Below are 18,306 nucleotides of genomic sequence, written 5' to 3'. Positions count from 1 at the left end.
AACTCAATAATGAAACTGATTTATTTAATATTTTCATTAATACTAAATACCATTTGCTTGTAAAACAGAGGGTATTTAGAGTATCATGCACCAAAAAGAAAGGAATCACTTTAGGTATGTGAGTCTCAGAAAGAGAATTAATTATATGTCATGAAACTTGCAGTGCAATGACAAAAACTTCTATTGCAGGTCATCAGCTATAAATGATGCAAAAGCAGGAAGAATTAACTGGATTAATTGACTACAAGAGAATTATGAACCATGGTGTGATTAAAGTACAAGAAAAGCAATACAACAGTATACAATAGTGGGTTTTGGGGAAGATGGGTATGAGCAAATTTTTATGTATTAAATAGGATATTGGCATTTGAAGTATTGTGGACAATTTTGATTTCATTTATTAAAGATGAATTCCAATTACAGGAGACGCACAGAACTGCAGCCAGGGCAATGGAAAGCTCACCTGATCAAACACACAAAAAGGACTTGGTATATTTAGCCAGTCAAAGTAAAGGCTGAAGAAAAGTCTGCAAATGAGAGGATGCTATCATTGCAATGGACACCTTAGTATCAGAACAAAGGGGTATAAAATTCCTTGGCTTCTGTGGAATAACACTGGAGCAAGACTGATCTGTAACAGAAGGAAAGGCTAATACACAACAGCATTAATTCACATCATTATTTTCTGGAAATATGTTCAAGAAGTTAGAGCCAGACTTTCAGCTGGGTACTTAGCAATCCTTTCTGCCTGTCAGACTCATCTCCTGACACACCATGCTACCTGAAAGCCAAGTTTCGTTAGCTGTGCCAGTTCTGCATTCACAAGTAAAAGTTCAATGTGGTGTACAGGAATTTACCAGCATGACCCCCATTAATGGCAGTGCGAGTCACGTAACTGAGTTCCTGCTCATGGAGCTGAAAATTTACCTTGCCTGCCCAGTCCTAAAGACTGCCTTTTTACTTAGTGCCCGTCCAGAAAAAGGTTGAGATTCAAACTTAAAGACCACATGCTGTAAAAGTGAGTAATAAGAAGAGGTACAAACAGGGCAAGAAAGAGAGCTTGGTCTTCCTTAAGCAAACTAGGAATAAAGTGTCTTCATTCTGGACTCAAGAAAAAAAAAATGAGTCATGCAGAGTATTGCCACCATCATACAATGTCTTCTTCAAATATTTTCTTTATCCTATATCCAAGTAGCTTGCATGGACATTTATGTTTGCTTGCTGTAGTTGACTACAGACTTGCCTGGAAAAGAAAAAGAATGTGACTTGCGAACTGTATGTTAAATAGCAGAAGCCAGAGCAATGGCATTTCTTGTTCCCTTTGCACATTGACACATCCTGTTTCGTGGGGCATAGCACTCCCTTTCGCCTACCTTTCTCCCCATCTGTAATATGAGATGAACCATATTTATGTTCCTCAAATAATGGCAATTAGTACATGCATCTGTACAGAACGTCACAGAACTTGACTTTGTCTCTCCAAGCTTTCATGGAGGAGAGTAGTGATTCTGTTTTATGGGTGGACAGTCTCAAATTTTGTGTCTAAACCTTGGCACTCCCCACTGCACAGACAGAAGCACAGGCAGGTGAAAGGTGATTACAGGAATGACAGTCTCCCAGGATGTCTTTTGAAAACTGCATCTTCCAGATCACAGCCAAATTGACAGTGAGATGTCCCACACTCATCCAGTGTTCTCAGCTGTGACCTGGAAGAACTACCTTTTCAAGCTGCAAAGGTGAATTTACCTTCTTTTGCTGCTGACATGGTTACAGGCCACCTATCGTGATTTTCTCTGGTTGCAGTTGATACTGGAGTGAAAGAACAGCACCAGAAAGGTGCTTCCCTGCACACGTCCAATCTGATTCTATGAAATGAAAGTATGGAGCAATGAACTGTTCCGATCTCTTCTCACAATTTCAACAGAAATGAACACACATATATTCTCACAGGCGCCTATAAAATGCTAAGAAGTTCATCTGTTAACATGCATTTTATAAATGGAGACCAGACAGAGGACAGAAGGTCATCAAAACGCATCTGTTTATAGTTTACAATCTACCATGCAAATCTACTGTTTGCAGATCAACTGTTCCTATTCCACTTAAAACATCAGAAACAGCTATTCGGAGGCTTCTCAGCTTCATTTGGATCCTCTGCTTTCTTATAGCAAACATTTAAACTGCTGGTGCCCACACAGTTATTAAAGGTATAGATGGTCTAATGATGCACTGTGAACAGAAAAGACATACAGATGAGTGGATAAGGAAAGTTTTCTCTAATATACTTAATGTGTCTTTGTGTCTTTTGAAGCAGCTGACCATATGGGAGACGACGTAGCAGCAAACTGTAAATACGGCCAACAGTTGAGAACACAAAATGGGAACCCTTGAAAATGAGACACAACAGATCAAGTTATGCTTGGCGTGAAGTGACCTGGTTTTTCCAGGGGACAGATAACGTTGCCTACTATAAACACAGTCCGTGCTTAGCTCACCACACACATTAAAAAATTCTATTTTAGAAAGTTGGTCTTTCATCAAAATGCTTTGTGTGGCACGGATTAACATGCACAGCTTGGCTTGTTTGTCTTCAAAAGTGCAACTCTGTAAAAAGAAAAGCCATCCTGAACCCAGCGCCAGCCTTTTTCAACCTTTCCAAGAGTTTGCTTACCGGACAATAAGTTGCCCTTCTGTTTTTGTTAATCAGTAGCTAATGACTGTTTTTGTTAATCAGTAGCTATTGACTGTTACGCGTGGTTAAAGGTTAAAAAGAATCTGTTTCCTAGTTATTTTTAAAGCGAAACAGCATTCTTCTGCATTCGTCGGCTCAACCCCCCAAAGTCGGGGCGGCCGGTGCAAAACGCAGCGTGTTCGAGTCCTCCCGGACTCGCGGCTTCCCAGCGCTCGCAGCTCCAGCACGAGGAGGGCCGAAGGGAGCGAGGGGCGACGCGGCGCGTCCCGCCGGGGTGCCGTGGGGTGCCGCGGGTGCCCCCCGCGCGCCCGCGCGGCCTCCCCTCATTAGGCAGCCCGCCAGCCTCCTGGGCTTCCTTCGTTAACCCGCTGGCCTCGGCGCAACTAGCTAACACACAGAAAGGGAAGAAAAGCCTCTGATTCCCAGGCAATACTTCACTGCTTCAGTGGTCAAAAAAACCTCATTAACTCCCAGCCGGGGCCGCCCGCTCGTCGGACGCGGCAGCCGGAGCCCGAGCCTGGCGGGGGAAGCAAATAAATAAGCAGGAAGCAACAAGGGCGGCCGGGAGAAAGCGCGGAGTTTGCAATCCAGGGGGAAGAAATTAGTAAATGCCAGGGAAGCTTAATGCCGTGATACGAATTTGTAGACTGTTTTGATCAATCGGGAAACTGGAAATTGGGTCAGATTAAGACAACCATTACAGTTGATCTCTGCTTTGTAAAACTTTCCCCTCCCTATTTCCAGAGCACCTTTAAAATAATATAGAGGGAAGAACGGAGACTCCTTCCACCGGATCCCTGACGATTAGTCAGCGGGAAAGCAGGACAGATATTTCGCACGAAATCCTCAGCCCTTCGATGTAGGTGCCCCCTCTACTCCCCGAATACGCTAACGACATTTCTTTACACAAACTTGGCTGGAGTCACCAAGAAACACGAGAGCCTGTGACAGTGAAAAGGAAAACGAAAAGCTTCCCACCACTGAGTCAAAAACGCAAATCCAGAAAAGCCATCGGACCCGCTCCTTTTCCTGGACAAACTCGTTGAAACGCGGATAGTCTCAGGCTCATCAGCCAGACACCAGGCTGGGCCAGGACGCTGAGCAGGTTCTACCAGATGGATTTGTTATCTCCTTCACAGCTGCATCGGAGGCTGAACTCTGATATTCAAGGCGGGAGGGCTGGGCACAGCGGGGCGACAGGGCGGCGTGGATGCCGCCAGGTCCACCCCACGGCGTTGCGGCCAGCCCTGAGCACCCACGCATGGCACCCAGGAGCGCACCTTCCTCCCGCACTGCCTAGCCAGGTGTCTTCACAGCTATCACGCAGCTCCTGCAAAGGGCATATGCTTGGATTTGACTAATGGGGCAAAGCCAGCCACAGTACTGACAGGAAGAACGGGATTTTCTTGCCTGCAATGGAAATTGTACTCTCGGATTTGTATTACCAGGTGCCTCTCTGCTCTTTGCTGATGAGTCAGCGACACAGCCCGAAGCGCCCGTTTTTGCTAGGAGACCATGCCCACTCCTCTCGGAGAACGTGCAGCTTTCTGTGTCCGAGACACCAAGCACCACACGTGCTTTTCTGCTGCAGGTTTCCTTGTCTGCCTTCCCCAGCTCCTTCCCTGCCCGCTGGACTGCTCTGCAGCTGGCCCTCCTGCTGCTGCCCCTCTCCCGCTCGCTGGCCCTGCTCTTCTGCCCCTGTGCTGCCTCCCTTCCCTCCTCCTCCTCCTCCTCCATGCACTCTCCTCGCATAGTTCAGCAATACCTTCTCCCTTCACCTTTTTTTCCCTAGGTACCTGCCAAAAATACCGCTCCCAAATACTTTCAGCCTTCTATAAATAGCATATGTTTTACAGCTTAATTTTGCACACAGAAATTGAACATTATTGCTATCAGAGTCCATGTAATAGCCAGAAAAGTGTAGAATGAGACACTCTTGTCCACACCAAGCGGCTCCCTCCCCTTGGACTAGTGCTGTTTTCTTCTCTGGTGACACCTTGGCAAGTGACCTGCTGCCCAGAGTGACTGAAGGGAGACAACGGCGGGGTCTCTAAAAGCCAGGGAAACCTCCCTTCCTCCGCTCCATGGGCTGCTCCTCAGGCTGTGGCCGAGTCTTTGCTCAGGTCTCCCCATCACACAAATATTCCTGCGAGATCAGGTGCAGCTGAGGTAGCTGTAAAGTGCTGCTTCCCCTCACTCCACGGACAGATGTAAAATACCTGAAAAGCTCCCTGTGAATCGGTGAGTTACTGTAGATTTACTGGGTGATTAAATTGAGATAACAGTGCACTTCAAAGTGCTTGTACCGAATTCCTGAGGTGCCATTTCAATGACTCTGCTAGAAACAGCATGCCACGCTCAATCAGTGTTTCACCCCGTCTAAAATAGAATAGAGAGGGGAAATATTCTCTTGCAACCAAGAAAAGGACAAGGGCATTTTTTTGGAAAAAGAACATACCTTCTCCAAAACAAAGGCGCACAAAAATAGTGAGAGTCAAATGTGAGAAATGGTTGTTATTATAGATATAGCTCTGTAGCAACAGAGACCCAAATCTGTAGCTACTTAGACCTTTCTTGTGTTTATAAGAACAAATGTTCACCTGCCATTAATGTGGGGAAAAGAACAGTGTCAAGAATCACAGCAAGAAAATAATGCAATGCCATAGCCTCAGTGAAACCAGAACTGAGCATATGTCACTAACTGCCAATGCCACCGGATGTCACTTGTTACCTATTGCCCCATGTCCTCCATCTACCCAAGCGCTGTCTTGTCAAGCCACCACGTCACCCTATACCGGGCACCACCTTGAAGCACGCTCTTCAAGGCCTCGCTATGACAAAATGACCGTTCAGGCTCTGCCAACTCTGTTGTAACTCCCTTGAATCTTTTTAGCCTTCAAAGACAGAAGAACCGATAAACACCACTTTGGGAACAGCCATGATGCTCCACTAAACTTCAGAGGAATTTTGCAGTGTGAAGGTGCTAAACAGCTGGAGTCAACCTGGGCTCAGGGGGTATCACCTTGTGCCAGCTCCCCTGAGAGCTGCAGCAGCGGCCATCTGCAGACCAGGAAACCAACACGGCTTGAAATGCCAATGGTGTAAGAGAGAAGCACAGGAACACAAGCTAAATATTTAAATTCTGGCCCATTTGCTGAAATGACAACAGTGAGTGCTGAGTACCTTTTACAAGGATGAGGTTTCCAGCCCTCTCCTGAAGAGAAGAGTAGGAGCCCAGCTTGGTTTTAACTTCAAACCATGGTCCGTAACACCATTTGCTAAGAGAAAACCCTGGGAATTATTTCTGAATTATTGTTATTGTTCTCATTTGCATATGAAATGATCACCCTAACATTAATCATTTTCAGATGTTGTTTGCAAATTCTGCAACAGTAATACTACAAAAAGCACACAGAGGAGAGAAAGATATTAAACCATTCTCTACCTTCTTGGCCAACTTCTTCCCTAGCAGTGTAACAGATTTCTTAAAGCTGTTAAAGGTAGCTGAGCAATTCAGGGCTTTGGAGCAGGATACACTTTGCATTTCAATGACCTCTAAATGACTTTCACTGCTTTACACTTTCATTTCCTGACACACAGATTTAGAGGCGAGTTATTTGTTATTCTGTGTCAAGCCAATGGAATGTCACTCTACAGCCAGATCCTGATTTCCTTTCTCAGATATCAATTACTTTTCACTTACCCCTTACCAGAAAAAAAAAACAAAACAAAACAATCAACCAACCTACTAATTGAAATCTGCACGAATAAATATTGGTGAAATTGGAGGGAACTGTGTTTTTAAGTCCAGGTTTGTATGTGCCTGTTCTGCAAGGAAAGACCAGCTGCCTCCACTGTACCCATTAAATCCTGCAGGTCTCTATAACCATGTCAGAGCAGGACCCAATAAATAAATAAATAAATATTAGCCAGCCTGCCCTCAGAGGGTTTTCAGTTCTTAGGAGTGCAGGGATGGATGTCACAGGCCAGACCAAAGACCCCCCCCAAGGGAGCAATAGTTGTGTAGTGAAAGGACAAGGCAGACATAGAGCAGTACTGTCTCCTGTCCTCCTTGCTCCCGGCCTTCCTTCTTGTTACGGTGCAGGCTGCAGCTCTATATGGGTTTTCACAAGATACTTTTTGCTGCCCATTATGGTTGAAAGGGACTGATACTATCAGTTAGCCAGCCTTTCGCCTTATACAATCACAGGACTTCACCCTGGAGGAGTCCTGCCTCAAGACCATGGCTTCCTGCTGAGCCTTTAAGAAAGGAAATACAGACTTGGTTTTAAGACTTCAAAGAATGGTGAAACCACCAGAACCTTGGGCAAATTATTCTGCTGATTATATACCATCACTGTTAATAATATTGCATGCTATTTCTAAACAGAATTTGTCAAGCTTCGGTTTCCATATACCAAATCCATGATCTTATCTAGACTAGAAATTTCAGTGATGAGCCTAAGGATTTGAGTGCAAGAGGATGAATTGGGCCTGACTAAGGACTGGAATCTCTGAATCTTGGGCTGGAACACCAGGAAATGACTCATAAACCAAACTATTTTTGCACAGATTGACTTTTATGATGGCAATTTAAAAATTTAGTTTTGAGCTTGTAGGAAATGACATGTTTTGCATTCAGACACAAGGAACATTTTATGTGTTTGACTAGAACAACATTTTGAACTTTAAATGTAAAATCCTGGCATGCATTCAGCAGTGGAAAATCTAATTTCTTTCCCTTCCTTTAGATGCTTGTAATTTTAATTGCTACATTTTTTAAAAAGGCCATGCCCACTACCACCGCAAAATACACAGTACAGATAGATAAACAAGATCAAATGCATAGATAAAACTTTCTCTAATTCAAGGTCATGCACATATATTGTAGATGTGCCTCAAGAACTAGCTACCGTCATGCTTAGTACACACATGAGTCTGTTCACCAAAAAACACAATAGTCTGTAGACACAGTGACACAGTAACTTTGTTCTTTTAAGAAAGCTATCAAAAACTATCGTAACTTTATCTGGCTAACAATATTGGCAACCCAGTAAAAACTTGACCTCTTCAGTTGGAGGGTAAGTTAAATATGCATGCCCCCAGGACAGTGGTCATATTTTGGTCATGATTAGAAAATAAAATGAAGTTTTAACTGTATCATTTAAATTGCTTTCCTTCTTCTGGTAACTGAAGAGTTCCCTGCAATTTTCTCTGTGAAAAGTGGGCCTCACATTTCTGCAGATTTACAGAACTAAAATTAAAGATTTGACCGCCGTCACACTCTGTTTTTGATGTCTTGTGATTTTTTTCATGTTCAAGCTATGACAAAATTTTTGATCCCATGAAAATTCGGCAGAAGAAAAGGCATCCAGTACAAATTGATGATCTTGCAAAGAATAAAGTCAGTGCTCAGCTGGAAGTTAGTATTGTCTACTGCCTGACTGTTTGCTGTGTCACCACTGACTGAAACAACCTTTCAGTTATTAAATACTAAATATTTGCCATAGTGTGAGTGATAAGGAAGTGATAAAATTAGAAATACAGCCAAATCTTAAGTAAGAATATCTGATTTGCTTTAAAATGAAGCACTACATTTTGATATACTTTCTGTCTTGCACACTTGAGAGAACATACAAAAGCTTTATTGGCATTTCTTAATACATTATGAATTTAAGTTTGGAAATGTGAATTCACAAAAGCAGGGATTTTTTAATGTTTTTTTTTTTAATTGGAAAAATATGCCACGTAGAAGTATATTGTTCCTAAAGGAATGATATTTCCCATCTTTACAGCGCTGCTTCTCCCTCGGTACTTTGCATAACATTGCTATTAATGTCCTGCATGTTTATGGCACGAGTTCTTCACCACACAATGCCCAGAAACGCCAGAGCAGGTCTGTGTTGATTACAGATGCTGTAAACACAGCAAGCCTGAATGTGATCTCATTCTGAGCCAATAAAATTCATACTGTAGTGGGGCCCGCATCTGACCAACAGTGGCATTATCATAATCTTCAACAACTGCATTGTTTGTTTAGAAAATCCCTCTCAATCCTTTAATAAATTAGTTTGGAAGCCACTGGGAGGATTAATTTCAGGAATTCTCTCAGACTGCAACTATGTCTGTTCTGATGTCACAAGTGATAGACATTTATGTAAGTCATATCAAATCTTTATTATGTTTCCAGTGAGTTGACTTCTATTAGGCTTTGTCTTTTCCAACGGAGCTCTAAAAATTAACATTCGAAACAGTTACTTAGAAACGAAATCTCTCCCCTGGATGGGAGGTGTTCCCAGGTACAGATAGCTTTATCTATTACCTGAAACTGGAATTGTCAATCACTTTTTCTGACTCTTCAGACTGAGAAGTAAGTGATATTGGATGGTATACTGGATATGCAGGACAAAATCTTTCACCTTGGATCCAATGACTAGAAGTTATGCCTAGCTGGTGGCAGCTATGTGGCTTTTGTCCAAGGAACAAATCTCTATTCAGCTGCAGGCAAGTGCCTGCATCATAAATCACCAGCACCACTGGCAGCCTTGTTGGCAGGCTCAGCAAGGATCCAAGGGGCTGAGCAGATCCACGGAGCAAACAAGTCTTTCACCGCGAAATGGGAACCTCGCGCCCAAAGGATGAGGGCAATGCTGGGGTGGCATGGGGAACCCACAATGAACCTCTGTGCAATGCTCCTGCTTGCCTGTCAGTCCTGGGGGAACATACAGCACTTCTGACCCAGCACTACTAGTCAGAGTTAATCTCCCTTTACAAGACAGCAAACAGTAACCAACATCATCAGTGTCTTTTGATGCAGTTGTCACAATCTGAGTTTCACTCAAATGTTATTTGATATCTGGCTTTGTTTTTCTTCCAAAGGCAGCAGGGGAACAGCAAGGGGTGAGACTGATTATCAGTCCTAAATAAAGAATAATTTTTTTTCCATAACAGGTGAATTTGCTGTCATCAGAGAGGGTCTGTATTTTCAGCAGGAAATGAGATAACCTATCTGCCAGCTCCACAGGCACCCAGCACCAGAGCATGTGTGCTGTAGTCAACAGGGCTTGCGCTTGTCTCTCTCTGCAGCAGGGTGCCAGAGGTTGCTATATTTTATTCCACCCTGTTCAAAACAAAGTGCTACATTAATCTCCCTGATGCAGATTAGTATGGCTCTCAGTGTCTGTGACTGCCCATGCTGCTTGCCTTATGGCAATGTGGTCAGATGTGGTCAGATGTGGTATGACGATGTGGTCAGATTAAGTGGGAGATCCTACCTGCCTGAGCTGGGGAATGAAAGTGGCGCTGAGCTTTCAGGTGTCCAAGGGTGCACCTGCACAGAGGCCAACAGTACTTGAATTTTAGAGCACAGCTGTGACACAGCCCCAGTGACTGGTGGCTGGATGAAACTGGGATCTAGCCAAATCTAATGTTTGGGAACAGAGGTGGACCTGAGTTTTTGAGAGGGAACCTTTGCATATGCTTCCTCTGGTCCTTTGGCAGTACCCTGTCTCTGGCTGTTGCTATGTAGTAGCACAACATATGGTCCAAGAGCCAATATAGAGGCTCTGGTATGACAAAAGCAGCAATGAACATTAGAGATTTGCTATAAAGATAATCCTAAAGATAATCCTGCTAATGAGATGCAGTCATAACATTTGCAGCAGTATGAGAAAATGAAGGGTTGTTCAGAACAGAAACCAAGAGCTTCTGCTTGCCATGCTGTCTGCGCAGGTAACACACAAAGACACTCCACATCAGCAAGGCATGCTCCAGCAAGGCTCACCGCATCTGTAAGGCAAACCCATGTCATCTCTTTGCTGCAGGGTGCAACTGTCTCCTACACCTCTGCTGCTGGTCCTTGCTGGCCACTACGTTCTCACCACTCCCAGCACCTTCGCAGCTGCAGTCCAAGGTTGCTGCTTCTCCTTTCACATCTCCCTTGGCAGCTCATCAGACATTCTGGTCAAGTCCATATTATACATCCTCTTCCTTTTGCTAGACCAGAAACCTGCCATAGGACTGGACATCTGGGATTCATCTGTGCAAGGGACCCTTTTAAGCAACTGGCTTGATTTTTCTGCTCCATTTTGAAAATGAGAAAAGCAACTCCCATTGTATCTCCAAGATAGCCAGGTAAAGGTTGCCTATTTTATCTCAAGGTTGTTGCTCCTGTCCACTGTGAAAACTCTTTTACCTTGAAGATGCTAAACATCAGGGCTGTTGAAAAGTGCATCATATTTATTACATAGACATGATAAAAATTACATATGAAGATGGAGAGTGTGCGTGGATTGAAGGTTGGTAGACTGCAACAGACCTGCAAATGCTTTTAATTTTATTTTAACTGTAATGACATTGAAAGATGTTATCTCTCAACAGGTAAACCTTTAAATTATGCCTCTTTAGACATCTCTGAATAATGGGCAAATAAATGACTGTTGTGGAATGGCCAACTCTAGCAAGCAGGAAGAAAAGCTGGGGTTGCCAGAAAACACAAAAGGCCTTCAGCGAATTGTGCTGATGAGAAGCTACTTGAATCCTTCTATAAGACTACAGTAAAATGCATGCCAAAATAAACAATCTGGGGTAAATGGTAGAGCATCTCAAGATATACTTATTTTTTCCTGCAACTGTAACAGCCTCTGATATGTTCTAGACTATGCCAAAATAAGTTGTTCTTCTGCTTCCCCTCCACCCCTTGGGATGCTGATATTTACAGTCTTGAGGACCACTTCCTTGAACGATGGAATGCTAGAGGCAATGGCAGGGAGAGCAGACTGTTCTGCAGGCAACCAGAACCACTGGTGCCCAGTCGGGTCCTTCATTCCCAACTGCCTGCAAGTTTGTTTGGTGACACTGTCTTTTACAATGAATCTCCATTGAGGGTTCTCATTTTTTCACCCTACTTGAGCCCATTTTGAATTCTCCTTGTGGACTGATGGAAGCTGAGGCTGATGAAGCCAGTGGTGATGGATACAGCAGGTGAGGTGTGCAGAAACAGAAGGTGGTGGCAAGCAGCACAAGCCAATAGCTTCCCCAAGACAGTAGACATTGTGATTGCTGTAGTCTGCTCTCTGTGCTCAGGCAAAGGAGAGATCAGGATTTCACCAGGGAATGGTGATGTTGAGGGAAACAGCGATGGCGCAGACCTGCTCCTTGGTGTTGAGGGTGAAGGGAAATGCAGGCTTTCCCACATGCAGCTTCCAGCCCCAGTCCCACAGAGCTCCTTTATGACCCTGCTTCTCTTGACCAATATGTCATTTTCCCATGTGACAGGACAAGAGGAAATGGGTAAAAACTGAACCACAGGAAGTTCCACCTGAATGTGAGGGGGAATTTCTTCCCTGTGAGAGTGACGGAGCACTAGCACAGGTTTCCCAGAGAGGTTGTGGAGTCTCCGTCTCTGGAGACTTCAAGGCCTGCCTGGACGCAACCCTGTCTAACATGCTGTAGGTGACCCTGCTTGAGCAGGGGCATTGGACTAGATGCTCTCCAGAGGTCCCTTCCAACCTTACCAATTCTATGATTCTATGATTTCCTGAACAGTGAGAGGAACTGAGCAAATGAAGCCCTTAGCTGGCTTGGGGATGCTTTTTTCTTCCTGCCTTTTTCTTTCTGACCCTGTTGCTTCTTTCACTTCATCCCTGGAGTTTCAAGCAAGCGCAATAGGGATCTGTTGCTCTGCTGTGAGGCACTTCATCCCAAGACTACTGGGGCTGGTAGCAGTCTCAGCACCACCTCTTCCTCATTATCTTCTGCTCTCAGTTGCCCTCGGTTTTGCTCTGGAGTTTTGAGGCCATGTGGTACAGACCAGTTCTGTACAGCAGCTCTGGAGAGCTGTCAGTCAAACCGTGTGAGCAAATGGGGCTTGCTGGGCTCTCCCTAGATGCTGAGTTGGGTTTCTTTGACAAGAGGCATGCCATCTTCCAGCCAGTTCATAGTTGGGCACTATGAACAATATGGATGGTTTGTGGAGGCAGACTCAAAATCATCACTGTATCACAACTATATAACCAGAGTTAAATAACCATCTGGGATCAGCTTCAGCTGAGGAACTTGCATGCTAGGGCAAATGCTCCCTTCCCTGCCCACTCACAATCTGGCTGATCAAGTACAACAGGAGAGCTGCAACACGTACCTGAAGTATGGAAAATCAATTACAGCATCAGTCTTGGCACTGAAATGGGGGTATTTTGGCACACAGAAACAGTTGTCAGTCTGTAGGTGAGGGATAGACACAAGCTCTCCAGGAAGGAAAGGTTCTGGCAAATGCTAGTGCTCGAGTGGGCTGAGAGTTAAATCTGTACAGCACTAGCTCTGAGTTCAGTGATAGTCATGCTCCAACTTGCCCCAGATGAAGGCCAGTTAGCTCAAGAGAAACCATCACTTACCACAGGCAGGAGATTTTTGAAAGCATAGGTGAGTCTGATTTAGAGCAAGTCACGTACTGCATTTTGAATTTGCAATGCGCTGAGGATCAGCCCTAAGCAGCAGTCACTTAAGTTTAATTGAAGAGTGTGCCTGTTTAGTTTGGAGTCTGTCTTCCAGCTAACCACAGATAACCACAGCTCTGCCTGCTGGGAACAGGGATCAAAAGCAGCACATCTCCTGCTAACTCTAACTGCTGTGAAAGGATGAAGGAGCTGTACAGAAAATGTCTTTCACATGGGCTACCCTCAAGACGGTCAAGCAATTGAAATAAGAACAAAGTACATTTTTAGGAGCCTAAAGAAATGACATGGTAGAGTAAAAGAATAGCAACTTACTGTTAAATATGACAAGAAACCTTAGCCCAGTTCTGAAAAAAGTCTAATATTTGTCTTAGGTATCTCCTTCTTAGGAGCCTCGAGGCTCCAGTGACCAAGGCAGCCCAGACGATTTCTGAACCACCCATTGTTTTTGCACCTTTTGACCTGTGCAAGAGGATTTCATGCACACACAATGCTCAGTCTTACAGTCCTTACTTCTGTGAGTCATTTGATGAGTCATTTAGGGATTTGTTCATCCCAGCCTCCAGTGAATTACTGTAATATACATCAGACACTCATATCATGTTTCTCTCTGCTCTTTTCAGGTTTTCTGTCCTTTTAGGTAAAATCACCTTCCCTTAAACAGATGTAGGAGGAGGTTCTGTCTTTAGCATGTAATGTCCTCAAGCAAATTTATTTCATATATGTGTAAGTAACATATGAGGTACACAGTACAGAAATGCACATGTATGTGCCCTCTACAATTAAAGGAATATGTCCATATGTAAAACACTTTTATCTTATGCCAAATGACGCATTGTACCCTGAGGTAAAGAGTCAGGTAAAACATTAACATAAACTTGACAATATATCTTAAACTCTGAACAAAATTGCATCTCTACCAGAAGTTTGAGAGAATGAAATTTTCACTTAAGAAAACCAGGCTCTCTAAAATGTCCCCCACCAAGCATGGCCTGCAAACATGTATGATCCTGTATATGCAACGAATGCCAGATACTTTATGTGACATTATTGGTACTGAGCATTGTGACCATCAAATGGCCTGGTGGTTTTTGTCTCGTTCCAAACAGACAAATATTAGCGTGACTAAATCTGTTCACTCTTACCAAGGTTGCCAGGCTCAGCAGAGCCAGAGGACTGAACGCGGACCAAACTCCTGCCACGGGCCGACTGTGCTCTCATCACAGGGAAGGAAGCACAGCAGTACGGCGAGGAAGGCAGCTCACACCACTGCTGCCCCTCACTCCAGCTCCTCCGTGAATCAGCAGCAGGCTGCTACTTTTACTTTACATCAATGTTCGGTTTGCCAGGCTGAAATTCTGCTTCTCTCAGCCTTCCTTTCAAAAAACTCCACCTCAAAATGTGTCTTATAAATACATATACATCTTCAGAAAGCAGGTCACGCGGGTTGCCTTTAATTTAATAGCTCTCATTGATTTTAATGGCTGTGGGATCAGGATCCCAGAAGATAACACGTTTTAGCTAACAGCAGAAGCAGTGAACAGCTTTCCTCCCATCCCTTCCCCAGCTGTCAGCAAACATCTGTAACTGCAAGAAACTCTGCTAACAGGTAAACTGATACCTTGCTACTGTGTAGCTGACAAGACTTTTAATACATAACTGACACTAGAGAATGGCTATAAAACACCCCTAGTTCACTTTTGCTTTCTTACAGCTGCTACTTCTTTCCCCTTGGTGTTCTTCCTTCAAGGAACCCCATACAGAGCCAACAAGGCCTTGCTAAGACATCTGTTTGCTTCCCTGCTGAAATCCTGCTGAAACCAAGTGTGTCAACTGTTAGCAGGAGGGGAAGCATCCATTTCCATCGGTACATGTTCAATGAAACAACATTGCCTTTCCTCTTCTGGTGCAGCCTGCTTTGTTGTGGCAGTGTTTCACAGTGCCTGTCCATGATAGCATTTATAAGAAAGCACCAAATATTTTACCCAGTAGAGAACTGCTTTGCTGCTCCCCTGCAAATGTCAAGGTAAATGGCTGGTGCTGGAAGAGGAATTGCAGTGTGCATGGCTTAGGAGACAGAGGAGCCAATAAATATCACAGTGATATCTGAGCACAGCTCATCTCTTGTACCTACACAGGGTTGGGCGAAGGGATGTCAACTCCATCTGCAGTGTCCCTCTGCCACTGGAGGGGAGCGCACCTGATAGACACCGGCACCCAGTCCCAAATCACAAGCTGACATGCCAGATGATGGGAAGCTTAGCTAGGGCTGGGTAAGACCGTCGCAGATCGCAGAGCTGGCTTGGCACACGGAGGCGACCGTGTCGTTCAGAGCTGTGCCCGTGCGAGCACAACACAGAATGCTGGCTGGGGACTGACCTCCTGCTAATGATCTTAAATGCTTCTTAGCTTTAAATGCTGCTAAGGGCAGCTAATCTGATGAGGAGTTAATTACAAAACAACATTCTTTTGACAATAATTAAAGGTACTTGCACTCTGCACAACTTCTGAGCTGAATATTGAATATAGTCTTCAGGAGTCACTTCTGCACTTACTTCATATTTATAATTATTATTCTCAAAATGACTTTGCAGCAACCTACTCTAAGGAGCCAAGCTCCAAGGTTAGCAGCATCTCTAGCATTTCTCCAAACAGCCTGGTGTTAAGGAATTAGCTGCTGTCGATGTTTCCTAACAGAGACCCTACACATCCATGTCAGATACTCTTTAGTGCAAATGTCAGCGATGCTTAGCAAAATGCCATCTACAAAGCTGCAGATGCCAAAAACTGCTCAAACTCTGCCATATCTAACTATTATCAACTCGGATTTCATGTGCAGCTTACGAAAGTGTGAAAACTCACCTATAAAAATTCGCATTGGATAGAAGTCAATTTGATTATGTATCAAAGTCTGTCAGTCTTTCTCAAAAATTAAAGAGGAAAAATTAATCTCAACCGTGATGAAATCTAGTATTACTTATTTGAATTATAGCAGTATCCAAAAGCTCCAAAGAGAACTAACCTCCTTGTTTTGCTTCATGCTGTACAAATACAGAAAGGGAGATATAACCCAAATAGCTTCCAATTTAGTTTTAAAAATAACAGGAACAAAAAACAAAAAGGGACAAAATCTAGGAGTTCTCCAGGCAAATACTTGAACTGAAGCAAAGAGGCGACCACAGTGGCAGAGTAGCCAGGAAAGGGGCATTTTGGCAAAATGTGAGAGCAAGGAGTGGCTGAGGGGGAGAGGGGGATGCTGTGAAGAGGGCTGAACCTGGGGATCGGGTGCGTGGGCCTGAGGAGGGAAGAGGGAGACGGGAAGTGGTGGGAGGGGGGACATGCCGAGAAGGAGGGTTGGGGCAGCCACCCGAGCGGCAATGGTGCCGAGGGCTTGGCGAGGCTGTGCACACGTGCCACGGTGGAGACAGGAGGCAGAAGCAGTGATGAGATGAGAACCTGGAGTTGTGTGGTAGGATTTTGCAAACAGTAGTAGGATGAAGTATACGCAAACTCACGCAAGTGCACGACATGGTGTTACCCCTGTCCTGCCCCGCCAACCTTAAGCAAAAAATCATGAGTTTTGGGTACTCTGTTATTCAAATGTCTTAGTTACATCAAGTTTAGACATAACATCCCATTTAGCTTGGCACAACTCTTGGCACAACCCAAATCCCTAAATTATCTCTGTATTCACAACCCCTTCACAAGGATTTTTCTTCCAACTTTGCTAAAACACAAACTAGCCAAGGAACCGCTCTGCAAGCAGACGTCAGCAGAAGCGAATCCCTAAGCCTGCTGCCAGGCGCGGAGAGCGGTGCGCGGCGGGCAGGCGCTGCACGGCTCCCTTCGGATGCCCCTGCCTGCAGCTGTCCCTGCCCCGAGAGCCGCTGCAACGCACACGCTTGGCCGACATGAGAGCTTTCTAAGTACATACGTACTAGTATTTACTGTTCGTGTTATTTATTGAATATTTCCACGTGCTTCCAACCAGACAGCGGTGTGTGAGCTCCCTTCTGCCAGCCCAAATCTAACCTTTCTGGAATAAATAAACAATAAAAAAAGAAATGTGGTGACGTCAGTCTCTAACACACGCAGAAAAGGGCAAAGCGTTGCTTTCCATGCAGTGACCATACTCTGCTCCTTGCTTTGCTGTTCCACACAGGTGCAAAGGCATTCAATCAGTGGAGTTTTCTGGCATAAAACTGGCCCGAGAGGCAGAAAGCCTCTCCGCTCCCTCTTTCTTCTGCCAGTTTCCTCCAGCCCGCAGGGACTGGCTCCTTCTCCTCCAGAGAAGAAAATGATGGCAGGGCTGATGCTTCAATGGCAGGAGAACATCACTCACTAACGCAGATCACCTATCAATCTATTTAAACAGCTGCAAACCCTGAAAATGACACAGCAGTTTATTTTTAACTCATGTGTCCGAGCTCTTTGCCTTTTAAAGAGTGTCCTGGCGCTGCCTCAAGTCCTTATCTGCCTGGCGGCACCTCCACGGGCTGCGCCGGTGGCCAGTCCCTGCTGCCTGCCCGGACCTCTTCGCCCACCAAGCAGTGCCACTCAGCACGAGCGATGCCAAGAGTCTCTCGGTCATCCCATCTCAGCAACGGCCACTGATTCTAAAAAAGCAATTCACTGAAAAGCTACGTAGAACATAGAAAAAATACCTTTTTACAGTACATAAGGAAGACCCTTATTGCGTCCACAGATGCACACAGAGATACACCAAGTTTTACTTTTCTTTGTGCTTCACATAAAGGAGAGCTAAAAGTAGAGTCAGTAGAAGTATGAAAATAAGAAAGGTTTTTTATTTCCTCAATATAGTATCCTTAGGTGAGGAGACCCAGCCTAGGAGTCCGATGAAACTGTTAATCCACTCATTCAAACCAACACACAAACTGTGATGAAAAGATGTAGCACCAGGGAAAAAAAGAACTTGCTGATCATATTAATCCTTCGTCTTCCATTCAGCTTCCTACATTAGTATCCTCTTTCCTTTTTACAGCCAACAATACTCCTCTATTTCCTTATTTAATCCTTCATAATGCTACCATGCCAGACTTAAAAGCAACGCTTCTCAGTAACCAGATGAATTCTTTAATTTCTGTTATAAATAGAAGAGCTCTGAAATCTATCTGTGAACAGTGACACTGTACACCCTAAAAG

General features: G+C 44.4%; 1 protein-coding gene across 7 annotated transcripts in view; it reads right to left on the bottom strand.

Moving 5' to 3' along the window:
* The window catches only part of CELSR1 (cadherin EGF LAG seven-pass G-type receptor 1), a 176,243-nt gene that overhangs the window by 52,498 nt on the left and 105,439 nt on the right, over nt 1-18,306 (bottom strand). The window lies entirely within an intron of this gene.

Source organism: Rhea americana, unplaced genomic scaffold (assembly GCF_003343005.1).
Source record: "Rhea americana isolate MKP2758 unplaced genomic scaffold, rheAme1 scaffold_1, whole genome shotgun sequence".
Taxonomy (NCBI): Eukaryota; Metazoa; Chordata; class Aves; order Rheiformes; family Rheidae; genus Rhea; species Rhea americana.
Note: the sequence above shows the minus strand (reverse complement) of the source record. Positions and strands in the feature narration are given on the sequence as shown.